Genomic DNA, 14,987 nt, shown 5'->3' with positions numbered 1-14,987 from the left:
GTTTTGTTCGACATGTGCAGCTTGTACACGTCGATCAACTATGGGTTGGGCCTTCAGGCTGTACAAAGGTGTTTGACGCGATCTGATTATACTGAGGAATGCCAACAATTCATTTTGACATTATTGAAATTTGTTTTAACTAAGAACTATTTTTTATTTCAAGACGATTTCTTTGTACAGTTGCGTGGGAATGCGATGGGGTCCAACGTGGCGCCCACTTATGCCAACATCTACATGTCCCACCTTGGAGTCATTTATTTATGGCAGCCACCACTTCAGACATCTTCTTGGTGTGGACGGGCGACACGTTGGGCCTCCTCGCGTTCCACGCATACCTTAATGAAATCGACCCTACTGTGAAATTTACTGTCGTTCATTCGACTCAGAAACTACAAATTTCTGGATACAGAAGAGCAGGTCCATGGACAGGGTCTAACCACTGATCTATATGTGAAAAAAACTGATAAGAATACTTTGTTACGTTTTGAGAGGCATCATCCTCGCTCCATGATTCAGTCTTTGCCCTGCAGTCAATTCCTTCGGGTTAAGAGGATTGTGAGGGACAAATCCACCAGGGATCTGCATTTTACTGAAATAAGCAAGAAATTTGCAGTCCGAGGGTATCTCAAGAAACTCATTGAAGAGAGCAAGTTGCATGCTGAAAAATGGTATTACTTACCGGTAATTTGATTTTACAGAGCCCATGACAGCACCACCGGAGAGAGGAGGATCCGCCCCACAGAGACAGGAAACCTGCAGAATAAAACGGGCGGGCCTACTCCTCCTCTTCAGTGAGTTTTCCAAGTATCGGAGGAAGGCCGCCACATGAATTAGACATGCAATTTGTATACAGGGAACATATATTTTATTTATTTATTTATTTATTTATTTATTTCCCAACACCCGTGTAATAAAGAAGAACCACCAGGGAGGGAAACCCAGGGTGCTGTCATGGGCTCTGTAAAATCAAATTACCGGTAAGTAATACCATTTTTTCCTATCGCCCATGACAGCACCACCGGAGATTTACTAGAGTAATCCATAAGGGTGGGAAGTAGAAAGAAGAATCCCTTTACCAAGGAAGGATCACCAGAAGAGTTCACGTCCAACCTATAGTGCCTAAAAAAGGTCAAAAGGGGAAGACCAGGTTGCTGCCACACAAATTTTCTCTATTGGAACAGAAGACCTCTCAGCTCAGGAGGCAGCCACCGCCCTGGTCGAGTGGGCCCTTCGGCCCCCCGGGGGAGACAACCCCGATGAAAGGTAGGATAAGGAGATGGCTGACACGACCCACCGAGATATGGAACTCTTTGAGGCAGCAGAACCTTTGTATCTCCCTTGAAACTGTAAGAAGAGTGAGGAAGATTTCCGCCAGGAAGAGGTAGAGGACAGATAGGCCAAAGAGCTCTCTTGACATCCAGACAGTGGAGAGATTCTTCTTCCTCAGAGGAAGGATTTTGACAGAGAGTGGGAAGAACAATCTCCTGAGAGCGGTGGAGTTTGGTGGCGACTTTTGGAAGAAAAGCCGGGTCAGGACGGATGATAACTTTGTCTTCTAAATCAAGGTATACGGAGGGTTGAGGGAGATGGCCTGGATCTCACCAATCCTCCGAGCAGAAGTCAAGGCTATCAGAACGGATAGCTTTAAGGTAAGGTGTTTAATTGAAATAGAATCAATGGGCTCAAAGGGGGGCCCAGACAAAGCTTTTAATACCACCTCCAGACTCCAGGGGGGGGGGGGCTTTTGGAACTACCACCAAGGAAGACCTCTCCACAGCTCTAAAAAACCTGGCAACCCAAGGGCTACTAGCTATGTTCTGATAAAAAAGAATCGACAGGGCAGAGACCTGAACTCTCAGGGTACTGACTGATAGACCCATCTCTAGACCTTTCTGGAGAAACTCAAGAATAGAAAGCAAGGGAGCAACCCTAGGTAGGCTCCTTAACTGGATCTGGGCAAAATTTAAGAACCTGTGCCAGACTCTGCTATAGATCTTTATAGTAACTTCCTTTTACTTTTTAGCAGGGTAGAAACCAAGGCATTAGAAAACCCTTCCTTTTCTAATAACCACCTTTCAAAATCCAGGCCGTTAAATGTAGGCTGTCTACAGCTGGATGTCTCACAGGTCCCTGGCCCAGAAGGCCCCGGACCGTCGGAAGCACCCAGGGATCGGCAATCGACATGGTTCGGAGTCCCGAGAACCAGGACCTCCCGGGCCAGAAGGGCGCAATCAGGATCACTGCGGCCCGCTCCTCCCTGATTCTCCGTAAAACTCAGGGAATCAGGGGGAAGAGGGGAAAGGCATAAGCTAGGCGGAAATTCCACTCCTGTGACCGGGCGTCTATCCCACAGGGGGATCCCGCTCTGCTTAGGGAATAGAATTTAGCCACCTTCTTCTTTGAATACGTGGCAATAAGTCGATTTCGGGGAACCCCCAAAGATCTACTATCCTCTGGAAAACCATGGGGTCTAGGGACCATTCCCCCTGGGACAGGGTATGACGGCTCAGAAAATCCGCCTGTCTGTTCTCCACCCCTCTGATGTGGACCGCTGAAATCGAGGTACATACCCTTTCTGCCAGACTCAGAGTGACATAAGCTTCCTCCATAAGAGCCCTGCATCTTGTCCCTCCCTGCCTGTTCAAATAGGAGACTACAGTCCTGTTGTCCGAAAGGATCCTTAGGTCCTTCCCTTTTATAAAGGGAGGATCTCATCGCAAGGCAGACTGCCATCAATTCTTTCAGGTTGGAGGACTCTACTTTTTGTAGCGGGTCCCAACGACCCTGGAAGGAAGTTCCTTGAATGTGGGCACCCCACCTCCAAGGGCTTGCATCTGTAGTCAGGCACACTAATTAAGGTTTGGACTGAGACCTCCATTTTTGCATTTAAGGACCGGCTTTCCTTCTAAGCAGACAGGATTTCCCACTGTAAAGCTCTGGAGTGCAGCTGAGCCCACCTTACTCCCGGAATACAGGATGTGAGGGAGCCGAGGACCGACATTGCTGTCCTTACTGAAGTAACCGGTCTCCGGGTTAGATTTCGGATCTTGTTCTGGACAACTACTACCTTGCTTGTAGGTAAGAAGGTTTTCTGGAGAGAAGAGTCCCGTATTAGGCCTAAGAAGGTCTGCCTCCTCGATGGACGGGGTCTTGACTTCTCCTCGTTTATTATCCACCCTAACTTGTTCAGGATAACCCGGGTCTCTGATACTGCCCAGATTTTTTTTTTTTTTTAATATTATTATTTTTTTTTTATTTATATTTTTTTTTTATTTTGTATTTAATTTTTTAAATATTTTATTTATTTATTTATTTTTTATTTTTTTTTGGCTCTGCATCTCGTTCCTCCTTGTTTGTTTAAATAGGATACTACCGTCCTGATGTCTGAAAGAATTCTTAAATTCCTTCCTTTTATTTTTGAAAGTGAATTCCTCATAGCTAAGCCTACCGCCATCAGCCCCCAAGGACTTGCGTCCGTAGTCAGGCAACCAAATTTTTGATCTTCCACGGGGCCCCCTTTGTGAGATTTTCTTTTTCTAACCACCAGGCTAGTTCCTGGATAGTCTGGGAAGAGACTTCCAACTGGCGTCCAGTGATTTGCTCTTCTCCCAACTGGCCAGAATCTCCCACTGTAAGCCCTGGAATGAAATTGTGCCCACCTTACTGCTGGAATACAGGACGTGAGGGAGCCCAGGACTGACATTGCCTTCCTTATGGAGGTCACCGGTCTTTGGGTTAGACTTGTAATCTTGCTTTGAACGGTTTGTATCTCCTCTATAGGCCAAAAAACATCTCTGGAGAGAAGAGTCCAAAATTAAGCCCAGGAACACCTGTTTCTTAGTGGACGGGATCTCTTTAGATTTATAATGGTTCTCCAGGAATTTTTTTTTTTTTTTTTGACCAGAAAAAGCGGTGAATAGAACCCTTTTCCTCCTCTTTTTCCCTAATGGATCTTCCTTGTATGGTAAGAATCTGGCAGGAGGAGACTGAAGGAATTCCAGATAAAGGCCTCTGGATATGGTATCGAGTACCCAAGGGCTCAAGGAATCTTCCTCCATTCTAATGCGCAATCCTTCAGTCTGCCCCCTACCGGAGTGCTGGCGTCATTGTTGGCCTGACTTCTTTTTATCCGAGGAGGGCTGGCTAAAGAATAAATTTCTGCTCTTCCTTTGACCCCTAAACCGGTCTTCTCTAGATTTTCTATCTTGTTCCTGGTTTCCCTTAAAGGGACGAAAGGAGCGACTAAACCTGCTTTTACTGGGGAAAGAACTCTGAAATCCGGGAAACTTTCTCTTTTGACAGCTGCCTTATGCAGGAGGTCATCTAACTAGGACCAAAGAGGTACTCCCCCTCACACGGAACTCCGCAGAGCTTTGTCTCTGAGGCAGAATCGCCACTCCAATTTTTTATCCACAGTGCTCACCGAGCCGAATTGGATAGCGGCTAGTCTGACCGAGTCAGTAGATGCATCCGCCAAAAAGTCAGCTGCTTTTTTTTTTTTTTTTTTAGCTGAGTTTCTAATTCAGACAGCCAAACAATTAAGGAACGGGCAGTACAGGTGGAGGCTATACTGGGCCTAAAAGATGAAGTTGATGCCTCCCTCTATAGTAGAACGAAAGGCCTTTTAAAAGCTTCTCCGTATCTTCCACAGGGAAACACGGTCTCCGCCCCTGGCCTTCTTCCTCATTACTGAAGAAGGAAAATAGTCCTCTTCTTCTGAAAAAATTGGATTTCGCCGGGTCTCTTTACGAATAGGCCTCTGCTCCTTTTTAGCGGTTTTAAGGAGGAGTTAACCTCTGACCGAACCACAGCCTGTAGACATTTATAAAAGGAAGGAGATTCTTCTGCCACTATTTTGTCTATACAGGTCTGGCCCATTTTCTTCCGCCGGAGGGAAACCCCACTTCATACAACACACACCTATTTTCTTTTGGCCACCACTTTCCTAGGCTTAACCTGTAAATAAACAGTAATGCCTATCAGTATAAAAGTATCTAGGTCATAAGACCCACACTCACCCCTTCAGAGGTACCGGAGCAGGAGGGACAGCAGGCTCCTCAGAGGGCTTGTCTTCCTCCATTGCAGGCAGCCAGCCCGGTTGTAAACAGACACCGGCAACGACAATCGCGCTCCTTTCCCTAGGGCGCAGGCAGATTACGTCACCGCCGACGCTTACGCCGGTCACATGACTACAGGAGCGCTATCCGGCACTCACTGCCAAAGCCGCTCCTCTTCCTCCCCCTGGTGGCCGGCGTTCAATCTTCGCGGCACCTCCATGGAGGTGCCGGCTTTCCCCCAGCTCCAGCACACTGAGTACCCCCTCCGGAGTCAGCTGTGCCTCTGCTCGGCCCCCAGCGCACCTCGATGCCGCCAACTTCCAGGGACCGCAGGTCAGTAGCGGAGCGCCACCAGAGAGAGGGCTTGTTGCATCCATGCTGCAGGCTTCCCACCAGAGACAGGAAACCACACTGAAGAGGAGGAGTAGGCCCGCCCGTTTTATTCTGCAGGTTTCCTGTCTCTGTGGGGCGGATCCTCCTCTCTCCGGTGGTGCTGTCATGGGCGATAGGAAAACAAGCCGGACACAGACTCCCTGCATTGAGGCCAAAGTAGCCTCACGTATTCCTTTTATCTCACAGTATTCTGCTGACAGTCCGCAGATTGCGTCTGTCATCAGAAGGTTATTGGTAATAGTTTCCCCCAGATTGAGGAGTTTCGGACACCCCCACTTTTTCTTACCGCAGGGGGCGAAACTTGGGTGATACGCTAGTTAGATCCGATGTGGGCAGCAATAGAACCAGTGTGAGGTCATTTTGTGGCTCTACACGTACTGGCTGCTATCCATGCTACCATTGTGTGAATTGTTGCCTTATGCTCAAGGGGGACTCTTTTCTTAATCCAGCGACAAATAAGACAATCAAGATTGTTCAATATTTGACGTGTGATTCGTCCCACGTGGTCTACCTACTGTCGTGCTCATGTGGATTATGGTATGTCGGCGAGACCACGTGGGATGTTAAAACACGATTAAATCAACATACTCTATTAGGAAGGAGAAAATGGATCTGACAGTTTCCAAACATTTTAAGGAGGCAGGTCAGGGGTGGTGACAGGAAGGCTCTCCTCAAAAAGCGAGAATTATTTTGGTTATTCACTTTGAAGACACTTAAACCGAATGGCCTTAATTTTGACTTTAGGGTGAACTGATGGTGCCTCTTTCTGTGTCGTGTGTTGTTCTCTTTCCCTGGTGTAGTCCTTTTGGACATGTGTGTTAATAACTATGTTTACATTTTGCAAGCATGCTATAAATTGAGTAATTTTTATCTTTTTTTTAGATTCTGCTACGAGCTATAATACCAGTGGACAGTCTTTGTGATGATTGGAGCATCGCGGCCCTGCATCAGCTACCCACATTCTGCTTTTCTTTTGATATAATGTCAATAATTAAAGGATGACCACATTAATTTATATACAGTATTATACATGTGTCATGTTGTAGATCGCATTTTTTGTATACCTCCATAGGTGACCATTTGGGATATTTTTTGTGGACATTGAGGTAGCGGCTTCCTCACGTTTTTTCGGGGGTTATACCGTGCCATTTTATCCGGTTGCTACACGCATGGATTGGTTTGAGGTCTTTTGGGCGCCGTTGACGGTTTGACACGGTAACCCGTGGCAACGTCTTCGCCTCCCTGTAACAGTGATAATCTGGCTGCTGACCCAGGAGGTCTTGACGGTGAGAAACCTCTAATCCAGCGGTATATTTATATTAATTTTGCTTACTTTTGGGTCTATACAGCGTGATGAGGATGGGGTGGGGGGGGGCGCTTTGCCGCGGTGAACCGTGGCAACGTCTCCATCCCCTACCAGCAGTGAATCGTTGACTGTTGACACGGTCCCGGCTCGCTGTTAGTCGTTGTGATCCTTAATGCATTATTGTTCATGTTTACATTTTGCGATCGGGATCATGTGACTGTGATCACAAGACCCTGGTTTGGGTGGTAACTAATGCTCAGACATGCGCACATGTATTTACTTCCAGAATCAGCCATTTTTAATGAGGTTCCTATAGAGTCCATTTGCGCTTGAGATATCGTGAGATCAATTGGATCTCGCGCATGCGCATTAGCTGAGTGTGGACACTCCCGGGACCGCGGTGCTCCATCGACACTGATGGTCAATGTAACACTGGTTTTGTAAGTTTTTAATTAACACATCACACATTGGTAACACGTGAATTTTTACTTATCAATCATATCTGATTATGCACTTTTATTATGTAAAAACGAGATTTTGTGAAACTTCCCTGTAAAATCTATTTCTCGCTTGATTCATTGGGGGACACAGACCATGGGTATAACTGCTTGCTGCCACTCGGAGGCGACACCAGGCTAAAAACTGTTAGCTCCTCCCCCGCCAGCTATACCCCCTCCGGCCAGGCGAGAGCCTTCAGTTTGTGCAAAAGCAGTAGGAGAAGCAGAAGGATATAACCACATCAACCCACCCCCGGTCAACGGACCCAAACGGGGGTGGGTGCTGTGTCCCCCAATGAATCAAGCGAGAAACAGGATTTTACAGGTGAGTTTCTCAAAATCTCGTTTTCTCGCTTATATCATTGGGGGACACAGACCATGGGACGTCCTAAAGCAGTCCTTGGGGAGGGAACACAAAACAGAGTGAAGAAGGTAGAGACCCTCATGACAGTCATCACACCGCGGCCTACAAAACCAGGCGGCCCAGAGCGGCGTCTGCAGAAGCGAGAGTGTGAACCCTGTAAAACTTTGTAAAAATGTAGAGGAAAGAACAGGTCGCGGCTTTACACAACTGAGCCATCGACGCCCGGTGGAGTGCCCTGGTAGAATGGGCCGTGATTCCCGGAGGGGGCGTCCTGTCCCAAACGCGGTAACATTCCAAAATAGTGGAGTGAATTAACCGGGAGATCACCACCTTGGAAGCTGCCAACCCCTTCCTAGAACTCTCCAAAAGGACGAACAAGGCGTCCGTGCGCCGAAAAGGTAAATCCGCAGAGCCCGCACCACATCCAAGCGGTGCAACAACACCTCCCGCGGATGGGAGGGCCCAGGAAAAAGGGACGGAAGGACAATGTCCTCATTGAGGTTAAAAGCCGACACTACCTTAGGTAATTAGGAAGGGACCGGATGGAGGACCACCTTGTCCTGATGAAAGATCAGGAATGGTTCACAGCAGGACAGAGCTGCTAATTCTGAAACTCTCCGAATGGATGTGATGGCCACAAGGAAGGCCACTTTCCTGGACAGCAGGCGGAGGGAAGCCTCCCGCAAGGGTTCGAAAGGGGAAGCCTGCAGAACTCCCAATACCAAGTTGAGATCCCACGGATGAAGCGGAGGACGGTACGGCGGAACGGAGTGCGCAACGCCCTGAAGGAACGTCCTAACAGGACCCAGTCCCGCCGAGGATCACTGAAAGAAAAAGGAAAGGGCCGACACCTGGCCCTTCAAGGAGCTTAGCGCCATGCCCAATTCCAGTCCGGACTGAAGAAAGGCCAAAACTACCGGCAGGGAGAAGGATCTGGGAGATAGGTCCCGCTCCTCACAGAAACGATGCAAGGACTTCCAGGTCCTATAATATATCCTGGAAGAAGTAGTATGCCTGGCCCGAATAAGCGTCCGAACCACTGCATCGGAAAAACCCTGCTGTTTCAAAACAAAGGTTTCAAGAGCCACGCCGTCAAACGAAGAGTATCTAAACTCGGGTGGAAGACGGGCCCTTGCGACAGAAGATCGGGTCTGAGAGGGAGCGGGTACGGAACGTCCCCTAACAGGAGGACAAGATCCGAGTACCATGCCCGGCGCGGCTAGTCCGGAGCGATCAGCAGGGTCTGAACGCCCTCCCACTTGATCCTGCGGAGAATCCGAAGCAGGAGGGACAGCGGCGGAAAGACATGGAGGAACGTGAACCCATCCCACGGCGCCACGAGCGCATCCACTCCGCAAGCTGCAGGATCCCTTGCGCGGGCAAAGTAGAATGGAAGCTTGTGATTGAGGCCGAAAGGCCATCAGATCCACGTCCGGCCGCCCCCAGCTATGACAGAGAGCGTCAAACACTTCCGGATGGAGAGACCATTCCCCGGGGTCTATCGTCGTCCGGCTCAGGAAATCTGCCGTCCAATTGACAACGTCGGGAATGTGGACCGCCGACAGGGCCGGAACATGGGCCTCCACCCACCTGAGAATCCTCGCCGCCTCCGACATGACGGTCGAGCTGCGAGTCCCCCCCTGATGGTTGACATACGCCACCGCCGTGGCATTGTCCGACTGGACTCGGACATGAAGGCCCCGCAGGAGGAGAGACCAATGGCGCAGTGAGAGGAAAATTGCACGAAGCTCCAAGACACTGATGGACAGTCTGGACTCGACGGAGACCATACGCCCTGGGCAGTCCGAGTGCCGAAGACTCCTCCCCAATCCTGAAGAGTGGCGTCGGTCGTAACGACCGTCCATCTGATTGGAAGGAAAGACTTCCCCATCACCAGGTGAGTTGGAGAGAGCCACCAATGGAGGTCCGACCGAATCTGTTGATGAAGGGAAAACCGACGATCCAAGGACACCTGGCACTTGTCCCAGGTCGAGAGGATCGCCCGCTGAAGGGACCGGGTGTGAAATTGAGCGAATGGTACCGCCTCAAACGAGGCCACCATAAGGCCCAACACCCGCATACAAGTCTGGATCGAGACTGTGCGCTGCCGAAGCAAACGGAGCACCGCGCTGCGAAGGTCCTTCACCTTGTTCGCTGGAAGACGCACCCGAGCTGTCCCGGAGTCCAGCAGCATACTGAGGAACCGAATCAGAGTGGACGGGACCAGGGAGGATTTTTGAAGGTTCACTAGCCATCCAAAGTGGGCGAGGGTGTCCAAGATGATCTGCAGACTCTCTTCGCACTGCCAGAACGACGCTTTGATGAGAATGTCGTCCAGGTACGGAATCAAGGTGATGCCCCTGGAGCAAAGAAGGCCCATAAGCGGAGCAAGCACCCTCGGCGCAGTCGCCAGACCGAATGGCAGGGCGACGAACTGGTAGTGGTCCGAGTGGATCGCGAAGCGCAAAAAACGCTGGTGGGCGATTGCGATGTGGACGTGCAGGCAAGCGTCCTGGATATCCACGGAAGTTAACCATTCCCCTTGCGCCAAGGAAGCCATCACGGAGCGAATAGACTCCATGCGAAAACGGTGCACTCGAAGGTAACGGTTTAACCTCTTGAGGCCCAACACCGGGCGGACTGCTCCCTCCTTCTTGGGCACCACGAAGAGGTTGAAGTAAAAACCGGAAAACCGCTCCTTCGCCGGAACGGGGGAGATCACTCCCCTGACCAGCAGATCTTGAACCGCTTGAAAGAAGGCCCCCGCACGAGACGGCACCCTGAGGGGACGGGACAGAAAAAAAACAGTTTGGAGGCATGGATTTGAGCTCCAACTTGTAGCCCGAAGTGACCACCTCGAGCGCCCAGGCGTCTGAGATGTGGGCCTGCCAAACCTCCTGAAAATAAAGGAGCCGACCCCCCACCCAGGAAGGTTGGGGCGCACCTTCATGCAGGGGATTGCTTGTCAGAGGAAGAGCGCTGAGGCTGCGCTCCGGAACGCCAGACGGACTGGGGCTTGAACGAAGGCTTCCACCGTTGTTCCTGGAGGGGCTGCCTCGCGGTCGAGGGAGCCGCCGGGCGGGTGCCTGTGAAGCGGAAAAAGAACTGGCGAGGTGCGGAAGGACGTGGTCGGAAAGAACGCTTGGGTTTGGGCTGCGGAAGATGGGTGCTTTTGCCACCCGTGGCCTCAGAAATTATCTCGTCAAGTTTGGGCCCAAAAAGACGAGACCCAGCGAAAGAAAGGGAGAGAAGGGAACGCTTGGAGGAAGAATCGGCCTGTCAGGCCTTCAACCAGAGTTCCCGCCGAATGGAGACGGCAAAGGCGGAGGATCGCGGGACCATGGAGCCCGCGTCCAGAGCCGCCTCGCAAATGTACTTCCCCGCCTGGGATATCTGTTCCGACAGAGCCTGGAGTTCTGTGCGGGAAAGGTCCGATTCTAAATCCTGATGCAAGCGCAAGGCCCATTCAGAAACCGCCTTAGCCACCCACGCAGAAGCGAAAATGGGATGGCGTGCCGAACCGGTGGCAGAAAAAACTGACTTCGCCAGCGATTCGACCCGACGGTCCACCGGGTCCTGCAGAGAGGAGCCGTCCGCGACCGGAATAGCGGTATTTTTAGCCAGGCGAGCCACCGGCAGGTCCACCTTTGGAAGGGAAGACCACTTACTCACCCAATCCGGGGGGAACGGATAAAGAAGATCCAGCCGCTTGGGGATCAGGAAACGTGAACCTGGCTGTTCCCACGCTTTAGCGGTGAGAACGTAAAAGTCGTCATGTACCGGGACTGACTTGGGAGTCTGCTTGTTACGCAGGAAAGAAACTCCCTGGTGACTGGAAGAGGGGCCCTCATGTTGAAGTTGAAAAGTGTCCCGGATTGCCGAGACTAGACTGTCCACTAAGGCGGCCATCTGGGACGAGTGGACCGGATCCAGATCCGTGTCAGACTCGGCGAGTTCTCCTCCGGACGAAGGGTCCCCAACCAACGAGGACGCCCTGGACAGCGAACCGGGGGGAGGAGGAGAAGGCGATGCATGCGAGGAAGAGAGGCGTTCCTGCCTGGGACGCTTGCTGGGATGTCTGCTCCTGGATAATGCGCCCTGGGAGATAGCAGGTTGCGCAGGTGATAACATCTCCACCAAGCGACCCATTAAGGAAAGGGTGGATTGGGAGATCTTAGATAGGTCAGTCACCGCCCGGGACAGAGATTTGGCCCATTCCGGTTCCATACTTGCAGCAGAAGGGTGCACGTCAGTGGACTGCGACTGAGGTGGCACTCTCTGGGTGGTCTGGCATGAAGCACAGAGGGGGTTCGCCTGGCCCCTAGGAAACTTCACGTTGCATTGAAAAGATTAAAATAGACAAATCGCCAAGACCGGATGGCATACACCCCCGTATCCTAAGGGAATTAAGTAATGTCATAGCCAGACCCTTATTTTTGATATTTGCGGACTCTATACTGACAGGGAATGTCCCACAGGAATGTTCCTCAATAAAAAAATGCCTGTTTTATCCTTCATCATGTTGAGGCTGGTGTTTGGGTAACTGATCAACACTGGGGGATTGCTATACGCTGGGAGATTTGCTATACTCCCCTGGCTATAACTACTAGCTCTTTTAGGAGCTGTTCCTGCTCTCTGGTTTTAGGAGAGGTTCACCCACTGGAGCCTGGAGCCTTGTCGTAGGTCCAGGGTGGGTAGAAGACAGCGAGACCTCAACCAAGCTTCGGCGGTTCGTGGGGTCTGCAGTGCGTACGGTGTCAAGTGGAGTGCTTGGAGTCCTCGGGAAGCACTAGGAGCATCTATCAACGGAGGTACCCGGTCAGGGTGCCAGGAGATCCGTTACAAGGACAATATACTACTACAGAGGGATCTGGATAGATTGGAGGCTTGGGCAGATAAGTGGCAGATGAGGTTTAACACTGACAAATGTAAAGTTATGCACATGGGAAGGAATAATGCAAGTCACCCGTACATACTAAATGATAAAATACTCGGTAACACTGACATGGAAAAGGATCTAGGAATCTTAATAAACAGCAAACTAAGCTGCAAAAACCAGTGTCAGGCAGCTGCTGCCAAGGCCAATAAGATAATGGGTTGCATCAGAAGGGGCATAGATGCCCGTGATAAGAACATAGTCCTACCACTTTACAAATCGCTAGTCAGACCACACATGGAGTACTGTGTACAGTTCTGGGCTCCTGTAAACAAGGCAGACATATCAGAGCTGGAGAGGGTCCAGAGGAGGGCAACTAAAGTAATAACTGGAATGGAGCAACTACAGTACCCTGAAAGATTATCAAAATTAGGGTTATTCACTTTAGAAAAAAGACGACTGAGGGGAGATCTAATTAATATGCATAAATATATCAGGGGTCAGTACAGAGATCTATCCCATCATCTATTTATCCCCAGAACTGTGACTGTGACGAGGGGACATCCTCTGCGTCTGGAGGAAAGAAGGTTTGTACACAAACATAGAAAAGGAGTCTTTACTCTGTCTGAGGAGGTGGTGATGGTGAGTACAATAAAGGAATTCAAGAGGGGCCTGGGTGGATTTCTGGAGCGTAATAATATTACAGGCTATAGCTACTAGAGAGGGGTCGTTGATCCAGGGAGTTATTCTGATTGCCTGAATGGAGTCGGGAAGTGGGGAGTATTGGCTTCTACCTCACAGTTTTTTTTTTTTTTTGCCTTCCTCTGGATCAACTTGCAGGATAACAGGCCGAACTGGATGGACAAATGTCTTTTTTTGGCCTTATGTACTATGTTACTATGAGGTGCAGGCATAATGGGTAGCCCTGCCAAGGACTTGGAGCGCGGGATCCGCTGGGTCCGACATGACCTGAGCCAAGGGCCAGAGAGGGTACAGAGGGGGGTACAGAGGAGGGTAGCAGCGCTGGTCCCACCAGAGTGGAGCAATACCCTTGTTGAATGTGTCCCCAGGAGCACAGGGTGGCAGTCTGCAGCGAGCGACGTTCCTCTCAGGAGCGATTTCATCCGGCTGGAGCAGGCAGGAGGGAAAGCGTGGCAGGAAAATTAGGCTCCGCCCCTCTATCCGTCCGGTGGAATAATAAAGAAGACGCGAGAAGCTCCGCCACCCCTGCTGCCGTGCTACTGCGCTGGCGGGATCCGGAAGTGAAGGGGGGCCGGCCGGCATGATCAAGCGCCGGGCCCGCGTTCCTGTGAATGGGAGATGTCTCCTGGCCAGAACAAGAGAAGGGGGCGAAAGACGACGGCGGCAGTGTAGCGGCGCCGCCGCCGACATGACGCTGGGTGGAGAGAGGAAGCCGCCGCAGGGTAGTTAACCCCCCCGTGCCGGCGTGCCCTGCAGAGGATCCTCAGGTACCCGAGCTGTCCCACATCGCAAATAGAGAGTCCAGCCCCGATACACAGAAAACACAGACAGGAATACTTACCTGCCTTCATCTGTGTTCTTCGCCCATCTGATATGTACCAGCGGTGCCACCTCTTCAGTCCCTGGCACAAGTGACAGGGACTGGGTTGGAGGGCGGAAATAGGTGGTTCCATGGCTAGGGGGAGCAGGAGGGTCGCTTTGTCTTCTTGTGGGGGGCAGAGCGGTGGAATAAGCGTCATCGGTCAGCCCCCCCCCTCCCCCAGGGATGCAGAGCTCTTAATAGCCCTGGACCCCCAACCTAACAGAGAAGAAAAATAAAAAAATAAAAGGAAAAATAAAAATAAAAAATGAACAACAGCCACCCTGCAGGGGGTCTGCCTCCTACGACACTAAGCTAAAAACTGAAGGCTCTCGCCTGGCCGGAGGGGGTATAGCTGGCGGGGGAGGAGCTAGCAGTTTTTAGCCTAGTGTCGCCTTCTAGTGGCAGAAAGCAGCTAAACCCATGATCTGTGTCCCCCAATGATATAAGCGAGAAATGTATTTTTGCACTAGGCACTGTCACTTTATTTGTACTAGACATAATTGCACATTGTTGCTGGTTGATATGAACTCATTTAATTGATGGATTTTTTATGAATTTTATCTTAATTGGATGATTTAATGTAATGAATTGCCATACCTTTATATATCACTGTTGTAACACATGTCTGTATAGCTTGAGAAAGACCGCAACAAGCGGTTGAAACGTCGCTGCCATTTGACACTGGATGAATAAACCACGTTTATTTTTTGATCATACTGGAGTGCTGCTGGCGTTTTGTATTTTTCTCCATTGAATTGGACCCTGGTGCCGGTTCGCATCGGCCTGATTTTGCACCCTAACGCTAGTGTGCTGCGCCTTCATTTTCTATACTCCTTTGACCAAATATAGTCGTCAAATTTTTACGTTGAGAATTTTGTATGGCCCCCCGAACTATGTTACAAATATCCAAATGGCCCTCTAAAGCAAAAA

General features: G+C 50.4%; 1 long non-coding RNA gene across 1 annotated transcript in view; it reads left to right on the top strand.

Annotated features, from left to right (window-relative positions):
- The window catches only part of LOC121003614, a 248,272-nt gene that overhangs the window by 40,523 nt on the left and 192,762 nt on the right, over window positions 1–14,987 (top strand). The window lies entirely within an intron of this gene.

The sequence above is a fragment of the Bufo bufo genome, chromosome 6 (assembly GCF_905171765.1).
Source record: "Bufo bufo chromosome 6, aBufBuf1.1, whole genome shotgun sequence".
Classification (NCBI taxonomy): Eukaryota; Metazoa; Chordata; class Amphibia; order Anura; family Bufonidae; genus Bufo; species Bufo bufo.
This window is presented reverse-complemented; position numbering and strand designations above follow the sequence as displayed.